Source organism: Danio rerio, chromosome 9 (assembly GCF_049306965.1).
Source record: "Danio rerio strain Tuebingen ecotype United States chromosome 9, GRCz12tu, whole genome shotgun sequence".
NCBI lineage: Eukaryota > Metazoa > Chordata > Actinopteri > Cypriniformes > Danionidae > Danio > Danio rerio.
In genome coordinates this window covers 48,379,736-48,400,559 of record NC_133184.1, presented here as the reverse complement: position 1 = coordinate 48,400,559, position 20,824 = coordinate 48,379,736, and the positions used below count along the sequence as shown (strand labels likewise).

General features: G+C 37.0%; 1 protein-coding gene and 1 long non-coding RNA gene across 8 annotated transcripts in view; both read right to left on the bottom strand.

Annotated features, from left to right (window-relative positions):
- The window catches only part of slc4a3 (solute carrier family 4 member 3), a 208,743-nt gene that overhangs the window by 104,190 nt on the left and 83,729 nt on the right, over positions 1–20,824 (bottom strand). The gene's annotated exons all lie outside the window — the stretch shown is intronic.
- On the bottom strand, positions 16,140–19,774 carry LOC137496501 (uncharacterized). The gene is made up of 6 exons (XR_011016911.2): positions 19,678–19,774; positions 19,315–19,370; positions 18,719–18,778; positions 17,798–17,912; positions 17,435–17,546; positions 16,140–16,371 (listed from the first exon to the last, which is right to left on the bottom strand). It is a non-coding gene; the product is annotated as an uncharacterized lncRNA (long non-coding RNA).

Genomic DNA, 20,824 nt, shown 5'->3' with positions numbered 1-20,824 from the left:
CCTTGCAGGCACCGTACCATGGCTGAAGCAGGAACAAAGATTTTACATGGTGCTGTTACCTAGTTACTTACTGTAGATGGAGACTATTTTCAGGTGCTGTGCAATATTATTGCTCCTGCTGCAGCCATGGTACAGCACAAAAGTTGCTTAATTATTAAGTCAGAATGATAGTATAGTTTTTAGGCTTAACAACCTAGAAAATCTTTTCATTTTCTGTCGATTTGGTGCTCAATGTAGCTATACAAATAAGTTACTTAATAAGAGTTAAGGGTAACACTTTACAAAAAGGTTCATTAGTTAATGCATTTACTAACATTAACTTACCATAAACAACACATGTACAGCATTTATTAATTGAACACTTTGAATTTTACTAATGCATTATTTACTTCCAAGTCTATGCTTGTTAACATTAGTTAATGCACTGCAAGTTAACATGAAATAACAATGAACAACTGTATTTTCATTAACTAACATTTAATAACATAAATAAATACTGCAGTAAATGTATTATTCATTGTTTGTTCGTGTTAGTAATTAATTGACATTAACTAATGAACCTTATTGTAAAGTGTGACCGAGTTAAGCTTTATATAAGAAAATTTTAGAAACTCTGTTTTTGCCATTTGTGAGAGAGATGCTATTGGTCCAATCTGATTCAATGATTTATGCTAAGCTAAGCTAAAAGCACTACTGACAGACTCTTAGATAGGCTGAATAAATAAAAAAAATAGTAAAACTTTAATATTTACAGGTGTAATATTATTGCTCAGCAGCTTGGTGGCTCAGTGGTTAGCACTGTTGCCTCGCAGCAGGAAGTATACTGGTTCAAGTCCCAGGGCCAGTTGGCATTTCTATGTGGAGTTTGCACGCAGGGCTGGATTAACGTAGGGGCTAGGTGGAGCAGAAGCCCCAGGGCCCATGGGGGGCCCTTGATTGGCTGCAGACTTAATTTGCGATATGATGTGGGGAATGCAGAGGGCGATATGTTTTTTCTCATCGATAATATCAAGTATTCCTTTTGGTTTGCTGTTGTTCAAAAACAGCGATTTTGGTGCTAAACTGCGGCTCAGAGTGGCTGTAGCAAAATCAGAATATTGAATATCCCTTCTTTGGTCACCCATAAATGTCCTAATTTTCCTAGGACAGTCCATTATTTCAGCACTACCGCAAGAACCGTCCAGTCAAGCTTGTCGTACAACATATAACGCATTAATTTAGGAAGTATTGCAAATGTTTTTTTTTTAGTTTTGTTGATTTTTTACAGCCTGTTTGAACTTTAAAGTTCATATTACTTAATTTTGGCGGGTCATTCCGCTGTGACGACCCCAGATTAATAAATGGACTAAGCTGAAAAGAAAATGAATGAATGAATGAATTACTTAATTTTGTGTGCAGTATTTGCAGGCCTATTTTAATAAAACAGAAAAAATATATAATAATCAAATATAAATCAAATTGTGTAAATTAGATATGAATATTAATTAGTAAATTATTAATAATAACAACAATAACAACAACAATTATATATATATATATATATATATATATATATATATATATATATATATATATATATATATATATATATATATATATATACTTCTGTGAGGACAAAAAAGGAAAAAGGTTTTGCTATAAGCTAATTTGCTTGGATTCAAATTTGAATCCAAGCAAATCCAAATTTGCTTGGATTTGCTATAGCCCCAGGGCCCAGTGTGTTCTTAATCTGGCCCTGTTTGCATGTTCTCCCCATGTTCGCGTGCGTTTCATCTGGGTGCTCTGGTTTGACCCACCCAGTCCAAAGACATACACTACACATGAATTTGACAAAATTGATCATAGTGTAATATTGTTTGTGTGTGTGTGTGTGTGTGTGTGTGTGTGTGTGTGTGTGTGTGTGTGTGTGTGTGTGTGTGTGTGTTATTTACACACACCTAAAGAGTGAAGGGACCAAAATCTCAATATTAATATCAGTATGCTCATTTCAATACTCAAGTCAAAGCAAAGAAATGATCACAACAGGCTGAAATATCAATATTAATATCAATACCAAAATATTGATGTTAATTCAATGACATGATTTTTTATGAGACACAGAAGCTTTTTATTTTGATCAAAACGAGATAAAATAAATACTGTACTGTCACCTAGTGGAATAAAACAACACATTCAGAAAGAGACCAAACAGATCGAAGATCACACAAAGGAAACATTAAAATGCAATGAACTGAAATGTGCAAAATCCAACATACCAGGGCTAGGCGTTTTTTTCTCGATTAATTCGAATTAACATTTAAAGACGAATTTGTTTTGTATCAAATCGGGGTATCGCGATTTCTTATATAAAACCATTAGATACATTATAATTGCACCACTGCGCTTTGGTTTACTCTCTGTATTAGGCTATACCTGACTGCCTGTCAGGGTTTCGATCATGGTAGTGAGGGACTGAACACAGATTGGACAGCCTAATTTAACCCAATGCATGAAGTTGTGGGAATGCATTGCAAAGCTGCATGGTGCAATTACAACAAATACAAGCATTTACCTTAAGTTGTGTATTTTTGTCTTTTTAATACCGTTGGATCAAACGCCCTTAGATCCACTTCGCTATTCCAGCACTGCCTGACGAGGGGATTTACATTCAGACTAGCAACAAGTAAAATCCTACATGAATTCACGCTTTATTAAGTCACGTCTGTGTGGATTGTCAAGACAAATTCCCTTATCATGTCGATAAACTCGATCTCTCTACACGTATGAAGGACGGAAAAATCTGCCATGTTAAACAACCGCGCCGAGTTTGAACCGCGCTGATCGGCTGCTCAGGCTGGCTTCTGTAAAGATCAGCCTATACAGATCACACAATCTCAATAAACACCATGTAAACATATTTCGATGAATATTGTTAACGGAATATTTATAACGACATGATCTTGCTTTTGGTTATATGCCGGCTTTGAGCTCTTTACGCGCGCGCTCTCTCTCTCACAAACCGGGAGTTGAGATGCGCTGCAAAAGAGCGCTACACACTCGCCGCACACACTGGCGAGATAACAGATGCTAAAGTCCACGGGATCAGTTTTTATTTGTTACTTGTTCTTATTTTAAAATGCCTTTTATTCTTAAAACTGGGTAACATATTCTCCCTCGGAGGTATTGGAGTTTAATACCGTGGTGCGCTTTAACCAACACCGCCCTGGAAGTTTACACACTGCTTATAGGCCTACAGCTCTAGTGTGTTATGAATTGCATGTTTTAAATGATAGGGAGACATGCTACGTTTAGTTTTTATTGAAAAATGTAAACAATAACCTTGTACACAGTGAAATAATAATTTTTGAATGGCTTGTCTGTTGGCGGCGTAGCTATATAAATGGAGTAAGCATATTTTTTATTAATATTAAAACACATTAATACAAACTAAGCCATCCTTTGTTTTTTGTTTTTTATCTGTATATTTTCTATCAAACGAAAAATGCAATGATTTTTATTTTTTTTTTTTGGTTTTCATTTTATTAGAATGATTATAGCTAATTATTAGGCGGTACATTTTCTCCATATTGGCTCTGATTGCGTTTACAGATATTTACAAATAGACTTTTGGCTCAAAAACATTAATGCCTTTTAATTTCAGCGCTGTATTTTGACAGATTTCGGCTTCAGCTATTCAACCTTTCAGGTATACCAGCCTTAGTTTTGCGACTTGACTTGTGTGGCGTCTGTCTGCGGGTGACAGCGAGAGATCAGGCCTCAGATTCGATGTGTGGCCGCACGTCACAGTTACTTCACAGCATTTTTTAAATATTGGCTCATCTAAATTAACTTTTCAGTCGATTAAAAGCCGAAATATTGCCACACAGACAAAGCAACTTCGTTTTTTGAAGAGAGCGGCTTCAGTGATAAAAGACGCACTTGAAAAGACTTTGGTCTTGAACCCGGGTCTTTCTTGTTGCGAAGCGAGCGCGCTACCCATTGAGCCACTGAGTCGCCGTACCGGCCGCGGGAAAAAAACCCGTCCTTTATAGAGTGACCTTGTTGCAGGCTGACAAGGAAACGATCGAGGAATCCCTCAATTCCTGCATAAATAAATATAGAAACAATCAATAGTGCGGCCTGATAAATGGTCAAGTACATTGCACCAATGTTGGAGAAATAGGACACTATTGAAAAGAAATAATAAAAAAAATCATTATTTATCAGCCTGCACTATTCCTAAGTTGTGTATTTATTTAAGCAGGGATTTGTGGATGTATGTACTCATTCATTTATTTATTTGCATATTTATTTATTGTTTAATTTATGCAGGGATCTATGGATTTTTTCAGCTGGGAGGTGTGGTCCACTATAGCTTGTGGTCAAGGACGACAAAAGGTACAAGTGTAACGAACAAATAAAAAGTGGCCCCGGGCCCCATCGGCTGCATAGGATCCGAAACTTGAGGCCAAATCTTGTTGCCAATTGATATCGCTTGTTTTGGGTCACTTTGGAAGAGCTCAATTTGAACAGCCGTCCTGGCACCCAGGGTCCGTAACCGAACAGTTTCGCATACTGCCTTTTATACATACGGTAGGAGCGCTGTTTCTCATCGACGGTAGGCCACATTTTCAACCATCGCCTAGAATGCAAAGGTAGACGCCACCCATCTCCTCGAGAAACGTGCTGTCATTTTGGCTTGTTTAAATCTTAGTTTTATTCCATTTGTAGCCGTTTTAAAGGGCGAAGTGCGCTGCCCAGAATGCATTGCGGCAACGAACGACCAATCAAGGGGATTGCTGTGCCAGACCTGTCTTTTCCGCCTTCTGTGTGGAAATCATGTCGAGAACGGCAAACAATACTGTGTACTAGGACGAGGGAGTGCGAGGCGGGCCTGGGGGACACGTAAAGGCCCGTGGACACTTACAACTCGCCCAAGTTGGCCGTTTGATTGACAGACGATCCGGCCGCTATGCTTTGACCACGCCCCGAGGGCCATAAAGAGAGACCCAGGCATGCAAACGATTAATCCGCCCTCTTACGGTTTAGTAGATCCGTCACTTTTGCTCTTGCTTGATATTCTGGCATTTTGTGCTTTGAATTATGTGTTGGGGTATCGGTATACTTAAACATGTAGTTACTTTATTTATTTCATTATTTATCAGCCTGCACTATTCCTTAGTTGTGTATTTATTTAAGCAGGGATATATATATATATATATATGTGTGTGTGTGTGTGTGTGTGTGTGTGTGAGCACTGTTTCTCATCGACGGTAGGCCACATTTTCAACCATCGCCTAGACTGCCAAGGTAGACGCCACCCATCTCCTCGAGAAACGTGCTGTCATTTTGGCTTGTTTAAATCTTAGTTTTATTCCATTTGTAGCCGTTTTAAAGGGCGAAGTGCGCTGCCCAGAATGCATTGCGGCAACGAACGACCAATCAAGGGGATTGCTGTGCCAGACCTGTCTTTTGCGCCTTCTGTGTGGAAATCATGTCGAGAACGGCAAACAATACTGTGTACTAGGATGAGGGAGTGCGAGGCGGGCCTGGGGGACACGTAAAGGCCCGTGGACACTTACAACTCGCCCAAGTTGGCCGTTTGATTGACAGACGATCCGGCCGCTATGCTTTGACCACGCCCCGAGGGCCATAAAGAGAGACCCAGGCATGCAAACGATTAATCCGCCCTCTTACGGTTTAGTAGATCCGTCACTTTTGCTCTTGCTTGATATTCTGGCATTTTGTGCTTTGAATTATGTGTTGGGGTATCGGTATACTTATACATGTAGTTACTTTATTTATTTCATTATTTATAAGCCTGCACTATTCCTTAGTTGTGTATTTATTTAAGCAGGGATATATGTGTGTGTGTGTGTGTGTGTGTGTGTGTGTGTGCGTGTGTGTGTGTGTGTGTGTGTGTGTTATTTACACACACCTAAAGAGTGAAGGGACCAAAATCTCAATATTAATATCAGTATGCTCATTTCAATACTCAAGTCAAAGCAAAGAAATGATCACAACATTATTTGGTGCTCTAGGAGACGCTGAAATATCAATATTAATATCAATACCAAAATATTGATGTTAATTCAATGACATGATTTTTTATGAGACACAGAAGCTTTTTATTTTGATCAAAACGAGATAAAATAAATACTGTACTGTCACCTAGTGGAATAGAACAACACATTCAGAAAGAGACCAAACAGATCGAAGATCACACAAAGGAAACATTAAAATGCAATGAACTGAAATGTGCAAAATCCAACATACCAGGGCTAGGCTTTTTTTTTTCGATTAATTCGAATTAACATTTAAAGACGAATTTGTTTTGTATCAAATCGGGGTATCGCGATTTCTTATATAAAAACCATTAGATACATTATAATTGCACCACTGCGCTTTGGTTTACTCTCTGTATTAGGCTATACCTGACTGCCTGTCAGGGTTTCGATCATGGTAGTGAGGGACTGAACACAGATTAGACAGCCTAATTTAACCCAATGCATGAAGTTGTGGGAATGCATTGCAAAGCTGCATGGTGCAATTACAACAAATACAAGCATTTACCTTAAGTTGTGTATTTTTGTCTTTTTAATACCGTTGGATCAAACGCGCTTTGATACACTTCGCTATTCCAGCACTGCCTGACGAGGGGATTTACATTCAGACTAGCAACAAGTAAAATCCTACATGAATTCACGCTTTATTAAGTCACGTCTGTGTGGATTGTCAAGACAAATTCCCTCATCATGTCGATAAACTCGATCTCTCTACACGTATGAAGGACGGAAAATCTGCCATGTTAAACAACCGCGCCGAGTTTGAACCGCGCTGATCGGCTGCTCAGGCTGGCTTCTGTAAAGATCAGGCTATACAGATCACACAATCTCAATAAACACCATGTAAACATATAAATATTTCGATAAATATTGTTAACGGAATATTTATAACGACATGATCTTGCTTTTGGTTATATGCCGGCTTTGAGCTCTTTACGCGCGCGCTCTCTCTCTCACAAACCGGGAGTTGAGATGCGCTGCAAAAGAGCGCTACACACTCGCCGCACACACTGGCGAGATAACAGATGCTAAAGTCCACGGGATCAGTTTTTATTTGTTACTTGTTCTTATTTTAAAATGCCTTTTATTCTTAAAACTGGGTAACATATTCTCCCTCGGAGGTATTGGAGTTTAATACCGTGGTGCGCTTTAACCAACACCGCCCTGGAAGTTTACACACTGCTTATAGGCCTACAGCTCTAGTGTGTTATGAATTGCATGTTTTAAATGATAGGGAGACATGCTACGTTTAGTTTTTATTGAAAAATATAAACAATAACCTTGTACACAGTGAAATAATAATTTTTGAATGGCTTGTCTGTTGGCGGCGTAGCTATATAAATGGAGTAAGCATATTTTTTATTAATATTAAAACACATTAATACAAACTAAGCCATCCTTTGTTTTTTTTTTGTTTTTGTTTTTTTTTCTGTATATTTTCTATCAAACGAAAAATGCAATGATTTTTTGTTTTTTTGTTTTTTTGGTTTTCATTTTATTAGAATGATTATAGCTAATTATTAGGCGGTACATTTTCTCCATATTGGCTCTGATTGCGTTTACAGATATTTACAAATAGACTTTTGGCTCAAAAACATTAATGCCTTTTAATTTCAGCGCTGTATTTTGACAGATTTCGGCTTCAGCTATTCAACCTTTCAGGTATACCAGCCTTAGTTTTGCGACTTGACTTGTGTGGCGTCTGTCTGCGGGTGACAGCGAGAGATCAGGCCTCAGATTCGATGTGTGGCCGCACGTCACAGTTACTTCACAGCATTTTTTAAATATTGGCTCATCTAAATTAACTTTTCATTCGATTAAAAGCCGAAATATTGCCACACAGACAAAGCAACTTCGTTTTTTGAAGAGAGCGGCTTCAGTGATAAAAGACGCACTTGAAAAGACTATGGTCTTGAACCCGGGTCCTTCTTGTTGCGAAGCGAGCGCGCTACCCATTGAGCCACTGAGTCGCCGTACCGGCCGCGGGAAAAAAACCCGTCCTTTATAGAGTGACCTTGGTGCAGGCTGACAAGGAAACGATCGAGGAATCCCTCAATTCCTGCATAAATAAATATAGAAACAATCAATAGTGCGGCCTGATAAATGGTCAAGTACATTGCACCAATGTTGGAGAAATAGGACAATATTGAAAAGAAATAATAAAAAAAAATCATTATTTATCAGCCTGCACTATTCCTAAGTTGTGTATTTATTTAAGCAGGGATTTGTGGATGTATGTACTCATTCATTTATTTATTTGCATATTTATTTATTGTTTAATTTATGCAGGGATTTATGGATTTTTCAGCTGGGAGGTGTGGTCCACCATAGCTTGTGGTCAAGGACGACAAAAGGTACAAGTGTAAAAACAAATAAAAAATGGCCCCGGGCCCCATCGGCTGCATAGGATCCGAAACTTGAGGCCGAATCTTGTTGCCAATTGATATCGCTTGTTTTGGGTCACTTTGGAAGAGCTCAATTTGAACAGCCGTCCTGGCACCCAGGGTCCGTAACCGAGCAGTTTCGCATACTGCCTTTTATACATACGGTAGGAGCGCTGTTTCTCATCGACGGTAGGCCACATTTTCAACCATCGCCTAGACTGCAAAGGTAGACGCCACCCATCTCCTCGAGAAACGTGCTGTCATTTTGGCTTGTTTAAATCTTAGTTTTATTCCATTTGTAGCCGTTTTAAAGGGCGAAGTGCGCTGCCCAGAATGCATTGCGGCAACGAACGACCAATCAAGGGGATTGCTGTGCCAGACCTGTCTTTTCCGCCTTCTGTGTGGAAATCATGTCGAGAACGGCAAACAATACTGTGTACTAGGACCAGGGAGTGCAAGGCGGGCCTGGGGGACACGTAAAGGCCCGTGGACACTTACAACTCGCCCAAGTTGGCCGTTTGATTGACACACGATCCGGCCGCTATGCTTTGACCACGCCCCGAGGGCCATAAAGAGAGACCCAGGCATGCAAACGATTAATCCGCCATCTTACGGTTTAGTAGATCCGTCACTTTTGGTCTTGCTTGATATTCCGGCATTTTGTGCTTTGAATTTTGTGTTGGGGTATCAGTATACTTATACATGTAGTTACTTTATTTATTTCATTATTTATCAGCCTGCACTATTCCTTAGTTGTGTATTTATTTAAGCAGGGGTATATATGTGTGTGTGTGTGTGTGTGTGTGTGTGTGTGTGTGTGTGTGTGTGTGTGTGTGTGTGTGTGTGTGTTATTTACACACACCTAAAGAGTGAAGGGACCAAAATCTCAATATTAATATCAGTATGCTCATTTCAATACTCAAGTCAAAGCGAAGAAATGATCACAACATTATTTGGTGCTCTAGGAGAGGCTGAAATATCAATATTAATATCAATACCAAAATATTGATGTTAATTCAATGACATGATTTTTTATGAGACACAGAAGCTTTTTATTTTGATCAAAACGAGATAAAATAAATACTGTACTGTCACCTAGTGGAATAAAACAACACATTCAGAAAGAGACCAAACAGATCGAAGATCACACAAAGGAAACATTAAAATGCAATGAACTGAAATGTGCAAAATCCAACATACCAGGGCTAGGCTTTTTTTTCGATTAATTCGAATTAACATTTAAAGACGAATTTGTTTTGTATCAAATCGGGGTATCGCGATTTCTTATATAAAAACCATTAGATACATTATAATTGCACCACTGCGCTTTGGTTTACTCTCTGTATTAGGCTATACCTGACTGCCTGTCAGGGTTTCGATCATGATAGTGAGGGACTGAACACAGATTGGACAGCTTAATTTAACCCAATGCATGAAGTCTTGGGAATGCATTGCAGAGCTGCATGGTGCAATTACAACAAATACAAGCATTTATCTTAAATTGTGTATTTTTGTCTTTTTAATACCGTTGGATCAAACGCGCTTTGATCCACTTCGCTATTCCAGCACTGCCTGACGAGGGGATTTACATTCAGACTAGCAACAAGTAAAATCCTACATGAATTCACGCTTTATTAAGTCACGTCTGTGTGGATTGTCAAGACAAATTCCCTTATCATGTCGATAAACTCGATCTCTCTACACGTATGAAGGACGGAAAAATCTGCCATGTTAAACAACCGCGCCGATCTATTGAACCGCGCTGATCGGCTGCTCAGGCTGGCTTCTGTAAAGATCAGGCTATACAGATCACACAATCTCAATAAACACCATGTAAACATATAAATATTTCGATGAATATTGTTAACGGAATATTTATAACGACATGATCTTGCTTTTGGTTATATGCCGGCTAAGAGCTCTTTACGCGCGCGCTCTCTCTCTCTCACAAACCGGGAGTTGAGATGCGCTGCAAAAGAGCGCTACACACTCGCCGCACACACTGGCGAGATAACAGATGCTAAAGTCCACGGGATCAGTTTTTATTTGTTACTTGTTCTTATTTTAAAATGCCTTTTATTCTTAAAACTGGGTAACATATTCTCCCTCGGAGGTATTGGAGTTTAATACCGTGGTGCGCTTTAACCAACACCGCCCTGGAAGTTTACACACTGCTTAAAGGCCTACAGCTCTAGTGTGTTATGAATTGCATGTTTTAAATGATAAGGAGACATGCTACGTTTAGTTTTTATTGAAAAATGTAAACAATAACCTTGTACACAGTGAAATAATAATTTTTGAATGGCTTTTCTGTTGGCGGCGTAGCTATATAAATGGAGCAAGCATATTTTTTATTAATATTAAAACACATTAATACAAACTAAGCCATCCTTTGTTTTTGTTTTTTTTTGTTTGTTTTTTTTTCTGTATATTTTCTATCAAACGAAAAATGCAATGATTTTTTTTTTTCATTTTATTAGAATGATTATAGCTAATTATTAGGCGGTACATTTTCTCCATATTGGCTCTGATTGCGTTTACAGATATTTACAAATAAACTTTTGGCTCAAAAACATTAATGCCTTTTAATTTCAGCGCTGTATTTTGACAGATTTCGGCTTCAGCTATTCAACCTTTCAGGTATACCAGCCTTAGTTTTGCGATTTGACTTGTGTGGCGTCTGTCTGCGGGTGACAGCGAGAGATCAGGCCTCAGATTCGATGTGTGGCCGCACGTCACAGTTACTTCACAGCATTTTTTAAATATTGGCTCATCTAAATTAACTTTTCATTCGATTAAAAGCCGAAATATTGCCACACAGACAAAGCAAACTTCGTTTTTTGAAGAGAGCGGCTTCAGTGATAAAAGACGCACACACACACACACACACACACACACACACACACACACACACAAAATGAGTATGCCTTACGTATTTATGGCTATTGATAGGCTCTTGATAGGCTAGGAACAGCCTATCATTCTGCTATTATTCATATATTCTGTTAAAAGTTTTTGTGTTCATCCTTGCTACAAGCAAAAAAAGAAGAAATAAATAAACCTAATTGAAACAATTTATATATGGCATGGCCATTAAAATATAATGGTCCTTAACCAGATCGTTTTTCAATTTACCTATAAAGATAATGTTACTTCAGTCAATTTGGAAGAAAAAATCGAAATCTTGAATCGGTCAAACTTTATAAAAAAATTTAGATTTTTATTTGCCAAATCGCCCAGCCATATGACATATGCATCTTAAAATTGGGAGGGTTTTCTGTAAAAGAAGACCATATTCATCAGTCTACTCCGATGTATGTGACCGGGGCACTCTCCTGAGTTCAACGAGGCAAAATTATGTTAGAACAACAACAGCAACAAGGAGCAAAACATGCAGCAGTGCTGAAGTGGTTTAAAGGAAAGCTCTTAAATTTGTTTATATAATTAATAGAATTTATATAATATTAAGGTTTGTTATCGTTATTGTGAAAGTGTTTTTATTTCCGGTTCTTTCAATGTGCATTAGTGTCGTACGCATGCATGTCATTTGAGTTTTTGGAATGAAAAGATTTGTATTAAAATTATTTGTGTATAATATTCCTTATTTAAAATGTGCATTACATGCTAGATTTTCGATAGAATGAATTTTGTCATCATTGTCATTAAACGTGTCATATTTGAGGGCAAAAGGAAAAATAATTCGTGGCCCCTCAGTTTTCATAAGGGATTAGTTGAGTCAAAAGTGAAAATAATTCTGTCGTTAACTACTAACAACAACGTTCTGAACACACATGTATAAATTTAATATTATGAAAAGGCAAAAGAAAATTGCGAAATGAAAGCGATAGTCCAGAGATGCGGTCCCCACGTCGAGCCAGGCTGCAACAGTGCAGGTCTCCAGCCGGGTCTTGAACCCGGGTCCTTCTTGTTGCGAAGCGAGCGCGCTACCCATTGAGCCACTGAGTCGCCGTACCGGCCGCGGGAAAAAAACCCGGTCTTTTATAGAGTGACCTGCATAAATTCCTGCATGAATAAATATAGAAACAATCAATGGTGCGGCCTGATAAATGGTCAAGTACATTGCACCAATGTTGGAGAAATAGGACAATATTGAAAAGAAATAATAAAAAAAAAATCATTATTTATCAGCCTGCACTATTCCTTAGTTGTGTATTTATTTAAGCAGGGATTTGTGGATGTATGTACTCATTCATTTATTTATTTGCATATTTATTTATTGTTTAATTTATGCAGGGATTTATGGATTTTTCAGCTGGGAGGTGTGGTCCACCATAGCTTGTGGTCAAGGACGACAAAAGGTACAAGTGTAAAAACAAATAAAAAATGGCCCCGGGCCCCATCGGCTGCATAGGATCCGAAACTTGAGGCCGAATCTTGTTGCCAATTGATATCGCTTGTTTTGGGTCACTTTGGAAGAGCTCAATTTGAACAGCCGTCCTGGCACCCAGGGTCCGTAACCGAGCAGTTTCGCATACTGCCTTTTATACATACGGTAGGAGCGCTGTTTCTCATCGACGGTAGGCCACATTTTCAACCATCGCCTAGACTGCAAAGGTAGACGCCACCCATCTCCTAGAGAAACGTGCTGTCATTTTGGCTTGTTTAAATCTTAGTTTTATTCCATTTGTAGCCGTTTTAAAGGGCGAAGTGCGCTGCCCAGAATGCATTGCGGCAACGAACGACCAATCAAGGGGATTGCTGTGCCAGACCTGTCTTTTCCGCCTTCTGTGTGGAAATCATGTCGAGAACGGCAAACAATACTGTGTACTAGGACGAGGGAGTGCGAGGCGGGCCTGGGGGACACGTAAAGGCCCGTGGACACTTACAACTCGCCCAAGTTGGCCGTTTGATTGACACACGATCCGGCCGCTATGCTTTGACCACGCCCCGAGGGCCATGAAGAGAGACCCAGGCATGCAAACGATTAATCCGCCCTCTTACGGTTTAGTAGATCCGTCACTTTTGGTCTTGCTTGATATTCCGGCATTTTGTGCTTTGAATTATGTGTTGGGGTATCGGTATACTTATACATGTAGTTACTTTATTTATTTCATTATTTATCAGCCTGCACTATTCCTTAGTTGTGTATTTATTTAAGCAGGGATATATATATATATATGTGTGTGTGTGTGTGTGTGTGTGTGTGTGTGTGTGTGTGTGTGTGTGTGTGTGTGTGTGTGTTTATTTACACACACCTAAAGAGTGAAGGGACCAAAATCTCAATATTAATATATGCTCATTTCAATACTCAAGTCAAAGCAAAGAAATGATCACAACATTATTTGGTGCTCTAGGAGAGGCTGAAATATCAATATTAATATCAATACCAAAATATTGATGTTAATTCAATGACATGATTTTTTATGAGACACAGAAGCTTTTTATTTTGATCAAAACGAGATAAAATAAATACTGTACTGTCACCTAGTGGAATAAAACAACACATTCAGAAAGAGACCAAACAGATCGAAGATCACACAAAGGAAACATTAAAATGCAATGAACTGAAATGTGCAAAATCCAACATACCAGGGCTAGGCGTTTTTTTTTCGATTAATTCGAATTAACATTTAAAGACGAATTTGTTTTGTATCAAATCGGGGTATCGCGATTTCTTATATAAAAACCATTAGATACATTATAATTGCACCACTGCGCTTTGGTTTACTCTCTGTATTAGGCTATACCTGACTGCCTGTCAGGGTTTCGATCATGATAGTGAGGGACTGAACACAGATTGGACAGCTTAATTTAACCCAATGCATGAAGTTGTGGGAATGCATTGCAGAGCTGCATGGTGCAATTACAACAAATACAAGCATTTACCTTAAGTTGTGTATTTTTGTCTTTTTAATACCGTTGGATCAAACGCGCTTTGATCCACTTCGCTATTCCAGCACTGCCTGACGAGGGGATTTACATTCAGACTAGCAACAAGTAAAATCCTACATGAATTCACGCTTTATTAAGTCACGTCTGTGTGGATTGTCAAGACAAATTCCCTTATCATGTCGATAAACTCGATCTCTCTACACGTATGAAGGACGGAAAATCTGCCATGTTAAACAACCGCGCCGAGTTTGAACCGCGCTGATCGGCTGCTCAGGCTGGCTTCTGTAAAGATCAGCCTATACAGATCACACAATCTCAATAAACACCATGTAAACATATAAATATTTCGATGAATATTGTTAACGGAATATTTATAACGACATGATCTTGCTTTTGGTTATATGCCGGCTATGAGCTCTTTACGCGCGCGCTCTCTCTCTCTCACAAACCGGGAGTTGAGATGCGCTGCAAAAGAGCGCTACACACTCGCCGCACACACTGGCGAGATAACAGATGCTAAAGTCCACGGAATCAGTTTTTATTTGTTACTTGTTCTTATTTTAAAATGCCTTTTATTCTTAAAACTGGGTAACATATTCTCCCTCGGAGGTATTGGAGTTTAATACCGTGGTGCGCTTTAACCAACACCGCCCTGGAAGTTTACACACTGCTTACAGGCTTACAGCTCTAGTGTGTTATGAATTGCATGTTTTAAATGATAGGGAGACATGCTACGTTTAGTTTTTATTGAAAAATGTAAACAATAACCTTGTACACAGTGAAATAATAATTTTTGAATGGCTTGTCTGTTGGCGGCGTAGCTATAAATGGAGTAAGCATATTTTTTTTTATTAATATTAAAACACATTAATACAAACTAAGCCATCCTTTGTTTTTTTGTTTTTTATCTGTATATTTTCTATCAAACGAAAAATGCAATGATTTTTTTTTTTTTCATTTTATTAGAATGATTAGCTAATTATTAGGCGGTACATTTTCTCCACATTGGCTCTGATTGCGTTTACAGATATTTACAAATAGACCTTTGGCTCAAAAACATTAATGCCTTTTAATTTCAGCGCTGTATTTTGACAGATTTCGGCTTCAGCTATTCTACCTTTCAGGTATACCAGCCTTAGTTTTGCGACTTGACTTGTGTGGCGTCTGTCTGCGGGTGACAGCGAGAGATCAGGCCTCAGATTCGATGTGTGGCCGCACGTCACAGTTACTTCACAGCATTTTTTAAATATTGGCTCATCTAAATTAACTTTTCATTCGATTAAAAGCCGAAATATTGCCACACAGACAAAGCAAACTTCGTTTTTTGAAGAGAGCGGCTTCAGTGATAAAAGACGCACACACACACACACACACACACACACACACACACACACACACACAAAATGAGTATGCCTTACGTATTTATGGCTATTGATACACTGTAAACGATTTCTTGTTAAATTGACAGTAAGTTACTGGCAACAATTATCCAGTAGCTGCTGTATTTCATAAAACAGTAACATTACTGTAATACTAATTACATTAGTATTACATTTACTGTAAAATGTAATACATCATTTTACTGTTGTTGATTTTTACTGTAACACTAATTACAGTAGTGGTGCACATACTGCAAAACTGAAAACAGTATTTTATTGTACATTTTTACAATGAAGAACTACGGTATTTTAACGTTACTTTCATTATTACTGTATAGTATTTTACAGTTATTAAATGTTATTTTATTTTATTTAATAGTGCTGCTTTATAATGGGTAAAAAATGTTCAAAAAATTCACAAGTGTTGTTTTAACTGTTCAAGAAATACAAGAAAAATAAAGAAACTGAAACTTTAACTTCACAATAAAGGTTTATTGTGTAAACCATGCTAAAACAGTAGCAATAATTCAATATAACAAAGCAACAGAACACTAATAAACAATTGATCATTAAAACCAGTCAACAATTAATGCATCAAAAATTATTACAATTTTAAAAACAGGTGAAAATACTGCTACAAGACAGGAAATGATGAAGGCCAAATGATGTGCAAAGGGACAGTGAAAAAGGGCAGGAGAACTTCTGATGATCCTGCAAAAATGACAAGCAAAATCAATCACTGAAGTAAAAACTAATCATCCCTCAAACCATTTAATTCATTCAGAAACGAAACACTGCACTGCTGTTTATATATATATATATATATATATATATATATATATATATATATATATATATATATATATATATATATATATATATATATATAAAACAGTTTTTTTAATTGTTTTTGTTGGTGAAATACAGTTAGTTGTCAATTCACAATTACACTAACGTTAATGGGGAAAAGATCAGCGGGCATTGTTCTTGAAGATCGCTAGTCAGGTGTCCACACAGGTGTGTAAAAAATAAAGTCTTATAATCTTAACTTAATGTCTGACTCTGTATAGCTCGAATATCTGATTCCATGATCACACTACTAGTGCTTCCACGGATTTAAGAGGGGTAAACACAGTTCATTCTCACTTTAAGAGGCTACATATTTAAAATTAAATAAATAAAAATAATCTAATTTAACGTGACTAATGTTAATTAAATACTTTTAGGCTTTTAACACGTATAAATCCACTTCTAACTTACAGATAAGATTGCGTTTGAGAACATGAAAGCTGTGGGTGATTTTTTAAAATATAATGCTAATGATGAGTTACTGATATTTGGTTTGCATAAAACAAAGTAATCACTAAGTATTCATTTTTGGCAAAATCTGCAGAGAGGCTCAGCGACATGAGGAAATGTGTTAAAGTTGAGTAGAGAACTAAAGAGCAGTCTAGCCTACTTCATGAAATGTTCGTGGTAATATTCTGCTGTCAATTCGTATTACTGTATTTTAATATGCAGCAGTGATGGCATGTCAGCGAGACAAATAAACATTTTATCATTTCATACAATTTATTTATTTATTATACAAACCCTCTAGTGACATTTCTTCAAACTAAATCATCATAACGTTACTGTGCACAGCATCAGTAAAACGTTGAGAATAATTTAAATACTTACTTTTTTAAAACAGTCACTGCTGATTAGAAACTAACATTAAAGCTAAGCTTACAGAAATCCTGTATGCATGACAATATAAAGATGTATTACTCACTGATGTCGAAGCATTTCCAGGTTGTCAGAGATTTAGACAGGACAGAATATGTGCCATCAAATGAGCTCTTGTGCAGCCTTTGTTGGACATCCAGGTAGTATGTTCACCCACACTGTAAGAAACAAAAACAGAAACAATTTATTAAAATGTGAGGGATAGTAAACATGTTTGGTCTACAGAGAGAAGAAAATTTTTACTTTAAGCATTGATCCTAATGAATCTATTTAACCTTATCACGGAAACAGCATTTTTGAGCTTTTAGACCAGGGGTGCTCAACCTTGTTTGCTTTAAATTAGAATTAAAACAATAAATCTCTATGTCAAATAAAATACTTCAGATCTAAATAAAGCAGGTGCTTTTACCTAAAGGTTCCTTCCCTCCAGTTAGTTTGGCTGCAAATCCCTCCACATCTGTGCTTTATTCGGTTCTTGTCTTAAGAGTAACTGGTGTCGCATTCCAGGTCCATCACAATCTGGGCTAGAAGGACAATATGACAAAAGACAAGACACATATAAATAAAAGTCTCAGAATAAAATATTTAAAGGAATAGTTTACTATTTTGCCACTATTTACTCCACGTGTTTAAAACTAGTTTGAATTTCTGTTAAACACTAAAGCAGATATTTTGAAGAATGTTAGTAACCAGTAACTATTGACATCCACATTTAAACCAAATTTCTTTAAAAAATACGAGTTTGTGTTCAACGGAACAAAATTAATATATAACTATTTTGAAACAAGTGGATGATGCCAAAGATGCTATTATTTTCATTTTGGGGTGAACTGTCCCTTCAATTCAAGTGTCAAGTAATAGTCATAAAAACTGATGTGTCGCTTGAGGAAAACTAAATCAAGTACCTTCTTTGAACAAGCAGAATCATTATGCCAGTGTAATCAGTGATTCTCTTTTACATTTTCCCACTATAAAACGATAGCTTCAACATGCAATCCATGTTAAGACAAAAATGAATAGCATAAAATAACATATTGAACTAAACTTACAGTTTCCAGGCTGTTTAAAAAAAAAAAAAACACATACGCCCAGTAAAATTGCAAATAAACACAAAGACAACAGTTATAGAAAAAAATGTTTGTCTAATATTTACTCAGCACTTGGTAGGCAAATAGCATAGCCGTAGCTGTTTTAACACCAATTTTTTTTTTTTTATCTTAGGAACTGCTGGAAGAAGAAAAAGAGGTTGTACATGAAACTCCTCACAACAAATCTGTGAACAACTTGACATTTAAAAATCTAATCAAAATGAGGAAGACATCAACATTACCTTGAATAATCAAGTGAGGAGTGATTGGTAGCATCAGTTTTTCAACATCAATTACTGTAGCTGCAAAACAGATAAATATAATAAGAGTAAAATAAGACTTAACATTAATTAATCTAAATCTATGGTACAACCATACCAATCTGTATGGGGTTAAAATACATTTGTACACAAATCATTCCCTGAACCCATCAATTTCTCTTAGAATAGGATATATATATATATATATATATATATATATATATATATATATATATATATATATATATATATAGTGATAATGACTTTGGCTTATATCTGTGTACTCAGAGCGTACACTCACCTCAGGTACACCTGAACACCAAAAATTAAATGTACAATTAATGACACACTATACATCAAGCTCATTAACATTATTGAGAAATAGACAATTAATATGTATTTTGTCAATATTAACGTTAGCTTAAAATAATTCAACTGCATTTAATTTTCAGCTCCATTTAATAAAACAGTTAAGACTCATTTCATTTTGAGTTTAGTTTAAATAACTAACTTACAGTTGAAAAATTTTACCATAATGATAGCTTAGTCATAATGACTATGTGAAGACCAGAGCTTACCTTAACGGTAAACGTTTAACTTTTCATGGTGACTTCGCCTTCATCTCAGTGTTGTGCTGAAATAGAGAATTCATTAATGCAGTTACAATAAGTTAAAGTTATGTTTTTTTCAGGTAACTTAACGTATGGTCAAAAACTCACTCAAGATAAACTCACTGTATCTAATACCTCGCAAACACTACAATGACCGCCTGGCGTCTGTTATTTCTTGTTTAAAATACCATTTGTTAACGGATAGCGTGACAAAACATAAGAACCTACAACTAATGTCACTTGGTTAATTCTTTTAAATACACACACAATACACAGAAATACATACAAAACAATCCTTTAACGGACAGAATTTGACTTTAAAACACTTACCGAGGATGAATTCGCTGGATGAAAGACGACAGGTGAATTTCAAATTAGGAGAGCCGTTGCCTGCATGTCGAGTCGTGTCCGTTCGGTTCTATGAATCGGCCCCTTAGTGAACAGTAAAGAATCGAATCCGCCTAAAACCGATTCCTTTTTGTATATGATTCATTACTGTTTCGTTATACTGCTTGGCCACACGCATTTATACACTAATTATACACTAATTGCATATTGCTGAATGTGCTTGTGAACACGTGGGATCAAATAATTCCCGAGCAAACGGTTCAATTCGGTTCAATATGATTCAGAGTCGCTCGAGTGCTGAACCGAACCAGTGCAATAACGTGATATTGATTACAATATAGTAACATTGTTTTTTATTCACTTTACCAGCGAAAGTATTACATATATCTGACCTTGACAATAAGAATAAAGTTCGTTTGAAGTGTTTTGAGAATTATAAATATATATTTTTTTCTCCCAGAATTCATTTCACATCAACAAGCAAATGGTAATGGCGGATGAGAAAGCCCAGCTAATATTATAAATATTGCGTTTAATATGTCACGAAATGAAATTTTAACAGTGTTTCATGCGAGAATGTAGTTCTTACAAACTCAAATCTGTGGTTTATTTATAGATATCATGTGTAAATTTTAAGCGTGCTTTGCCGATAGCGGAGATTCTGACCTCCAGGGTGTCCATCATCACTCATGTATCCGGCGAAACGAGGTTATAATCGGCTAGACATGTAAGACTTGCCCCGGTCTTAGATGGCTCTATAATGAATGTGTTATGAAATTTAGTTTTAACCGTTTTTCATGCAGGAATGTAGTTGTTTTAAACTCAAGTCTGTGGTTTATTTATAGAGATAGTGCATATTTTAAAATATTGTTTTGAAAATGCGGAGATGTGACCTCCATGGTGACGGGTGCCCAATCCTCATGAATCCGTCTAAAGCAGGCTGGTCATTCTGACATTTAAGCTGACTTTGGTTTCATGAATCAATTACTTTTGTTCCAGTTTACGTTTTGGTTAAGCACAAAGTTATGTTGATTAAAAATGATTTAATATTTTCATGTTAACCTTATAAAATTAAGGTGCAGTACACCCAAAAATGGAAAACCAGGGGACAGTTTTATGCACCGAACAG